This window comes from Camelina sativa, chromosome 2 (assembly GCF_000633955.1).
Source record: "Camelina sativa cultivar DH55 chromosome 2, Cs, whole genome shotgun sequence".
NCBI classification, from domain to species: Eukaryota; Viridiplantae; Streptophyta; class Magnoliopsida; order Brassicales; family Brassicaceae; genus Camelina; species Camelina sativa.
This window is the reverse complement of record NC_025686.1, coordinates 23,016,254-23,020,342: the sequence shown is the minus strand read 5'-3', so window position 1 is coordinate 23,020,342 and position 4,089 is coordinate 23,016,254.

Below are 4,089 nucleotides of genomic sequence, written 5' to 3'. Positions count from 1 at the left end.
GAAACGGAGATGGTGACAATGGCTCGGACGAGACGGAGATGGTGACAATGGCTCGGACGAAACGGAGATGGTGACAATGGCTCGGACGAGAATGGCTTCCAACGTCTCCTAAATACCTGAAATACTCCAAAATGCACAATGTATGCAAGGATGATGCAAGAGCTCCCTAGACGTGCAAAGTGTACAGAAAGAACTAGAAAATGATGCAAACCAATGAGTTATCCTAGCTAAATGCATGATAAAAATAGGCTAAGAAGAGACAAAATATAGACATATCAAGGCTCATCGGAGGGCGTTGGCGTTTGAGCAACAATTTAAAGCTAACACAGCTTGGGCTACGACAAATCGCTCACGCAACATAGGAGGATCTAACCTCGATGGAGGGAAAAACCCACACTCTGTTTCAAGGGAGGTTGAGGCTGTCGGAGCAGCGGCAAGTACTGCCACACTGGAAGCTCAACAACCACGACGTTCTTCACGACCTAATGCATTACGTTGTTTTACTTGCGGAGAACCCGGACATCTTATGACGGCGTGTCCCCAGAAAAATCGTTGGGGTTTGCTCATGGAGAATTCAGATGTTGTATGGGATGAATCAGATGACCCAAGGGGCGATGAGGATAACTTGGAAGAAGAACGAAACGAAGGGGATACTGGAGCCATGCTGGTAGCTCGAGTTTGTTTGGCACCGATGGTTGCGGAAGAGCCTTGGCTTCACACAAATATCTTTCAATCAACTTGTACTATTAAAGGCAAGATATGTCGCTTTGTTATTGATTCAGGGAGTAGCCGTAATGTGGTATCCGAGGAGGCTGTTAAAAAGCTAGGACTACAACGAGAAGTGCATCCGCTGCCATATAAGCTTACATGGCTAAACAAGGGGACTGATATCTGTATTTCACAGCGTGCGCTGGTGTCCTTATCCATTGGCAAGTACTATAAGGACAAATTTTTTTGTGACATTGTTCCCATGGACGTGGGACACTTGATATTGGGAAGACCGTGGCAATACGATCGTGATGTCTCTCATAGTGGCAAGACCAATGTTTACAGTTTTGTCTTTGAAAACAGACGTATTGTATTGATTCCAAATCAAGACAATATCTCTACTCCTCTGGTTCCCCGTGATCAAGACAGTGTGGGAAAGGAGGTCGTGGTCTCTCAGGGAGACAAGGTGTTGTTCTGCTCAGAATCAACCTTTGAGGAGGAGTTTCAAGACACGGGTTTTGTGGTGTTGCTCCTATCGTCGGCTCCATCACTCGATTCTCCGTCGTTGTTGACTCCATGGATTGCGGACTTGCTGACTGAATTTGCTAATGTTTTTCTGGACGAACTCCCTCACAGACTTCCTCCACTTCGTGACATTCAACACCAAATCGACTTTGTACCCAGCGCAGCTCTGCCCAATCGACCGCATTATCGCATGAGTCCTCACGAACATGAGGAGTTGCAACGTCAAGTCGAAGATCTTGTGGCTAAAGGTCACGTTCGTGAGAGTTTGAGTCCTTGCGCAGTTCCAGCTCTCCTTATTCCAAAAAAGGATGGTTCATGGCGCATGTGTGTTGATAGTCGTGCTATTACAAGATCACGGTACGTTATCGTTTCCCTATTCCTCGTTTGGACGATCTGCTTGACCAAATTGGGAGTGCCACAATATTTTCAAAACTTGATTTGAAGAGTGGTTACCATCAAATTCGCATCCGTCCTGGTGATGAATGGAAGACGGCGTTTAAAACTAGAGAAGGTTTGTTTGAGTGGTTGGTGATGCCGTTTGGTCTTTCAAATGCCCCTAGTACTTTCATGAGGGTAATGAATCAAGCTTTGAGACCTTTCATAGGCAAGTTTGTGGTGGTCTACTTTGATGACATTTTAATTTTTAGCTCTTCACTTACGGCACATCAAGATCATCTCCGAGAGGTTTTACTAGTCTTACGTCGAGAGGCATTTTATGTGGCAAGACAGAAATGTGAGCTGGGGGTGGATCGTGTGTTATTTCTTGGCTATGTGGTTTCTTCCGCAGGTTTATCCATGGATTTGGGTAAAGTCGAAGCTATTAAGTCATGGCCGATACCAAAGACGGTGACGGACGTCCGTAGTTTTCATGGGTTAGCATCTTTTTATCGAAGGTTGGTGCCTCATTTTAGTGATGGCTCCGTTAACAGACTGTATGAAGAATGGAAAATTTTTGTGGTCCGCGGCGGCACAAGACGCGTTTGACGTGATCAAGCATAAGTTGACGATCGCGCCAATTTTGATACTTCCTGATTTTGATATGCCGTTTGAGCTCCACTGTGATGCTTCTAAATTGGGGATCGGTGCCGTTTTAAGTCAGCAGTCTCGTCCTGTGGCTTACTTTAGTGAGAAGTTATCCGGTGCTCGTAGTCGTTATAGTACGTACGATGTGGAGTTCTACGCGGTGGTTCAAGCTATCAAGCATTGGCGACACTATCTAGTGCATCGAGAGTTTATTTTATTTACCGATCATGATGCTCTCAAACATCTCGAGAGTCAGGTTAAAGTCTTTTCTCGTCATGTTTCTTGGATTGCGTATTTGCAGCAGTTTACGTTTTCTATTCGTCATAAGGCAGGAAAGTTGAATCGAGTGGCCGATGCGTTGAGTTGTCGCCATACGTTGCTCATGACGTTGCATATAGCGGTTCCGGGCTTTGCGTCCTTTTCGGATCTTTACGAGACATACCCTTTTTCAGTACTATTTTGGCTGATGTCAAGAGTGGAGCACGGAATGATTTTACTATTGCGGATGGGTTTCTTTTTCGTGGGGTTCAACTTTGTGTTCCAGATTGTAGTTTGCGTTTAAAGATGATTGAAGAGTTACATGCGGAGGGGCATGTTGGTCGTGATCGCACGCTTCAGCTTGTGTCCTCGTCTTACTACTGGCCTACTTTACGTCGTGATATGGAAAGATTTGTGGAACGTTGTCGTGCTTGTCAACTTGCTAAGGGAACGGCTTCATATGCTGGTTTGTACCTACCTTTACCGGTTCCAACTCAACCTTGGACAGATGTGAGTATGGATTTTGTTTTGGGTTTGCCTCGAACTCAACGTGGTAATGACTCTATTTTTGTGGTCGTGGACCGATTCTCTAAGATGGCTCATTTTGTGCCGTGTAAACGTACTACGGATGCGGTACGTGTTGCTCAGCTTTTCTTTCAAGAGATTTACCGTTTGCATGGTTTACCTACTTCCATTGTTTCTGATCAATACACGAGATTCTTAAGTCATTTTTGGAGGTCACTGTGGAAATTGTTACGTACCAGTCTTGACATGAGTACGGCGTATCACCCGCAAACCAATGGTCAGACAGAGGTGACGAACCGTGCTTTGGGGAATATGTTCCGGTGTCTGGTTGGTGACAATATACGTTCTTGGGAAACTCGTTTGTGTCAGGCTGAGTTTGCGCATAATCATGCGGTTAACCGTAGCTCTGGTTTTAGTCCTTTTGAGATTGTTTACAGTTTGTTGCCGTGGGGTCCTTTGGAGTTGACGGCAGTTCCGGATCCTTGTCGTTTGCATGGATGTGCGGTGGTGTTTGTGGATGCCTTGAAGACTACGCATCAGCAGGCTCGTGAACAGTTGGAACTCTCTTCTCAACGCTACAAGGACAAGGCTGATGTCAAACGGCGGGAGTTAGTCTTTCAACCAGGTGATAAGGTGTGGGTTGTTCTTACTAAGAATCGTATGCCTGCACATGAATACAATAAGCTTTGGTCCTCATATGAAGACTTCTAATGTGTTTAACGTCAAATATCTCTCGAAGTTTCGTGGTGACAATGAAGAACCAGATTCAGAGGCAAATTTTTTTCTACCCGGAGGAACCTGATGCAGCGTATCTTAGGCGTTCGACTTCTATTTCCTTTTTCTCGTTGGGCTTTGTTTACGTTTATGTTTATCTTGGGCTTTACGTTTTGTTTGCTCTGTTTTCAGTCGGTTTACAACCTAGGGTTTTCTTTGCTTCTTTTGTATAAATCTCCTCTTAGCTTCAAGGAGGAAGACATCTTTTATTGAATATTATTCAGAGCTTTAAGCTTCTTTATTTTCTCTTGATTTTCGGCTATTCTTTGAATCAAC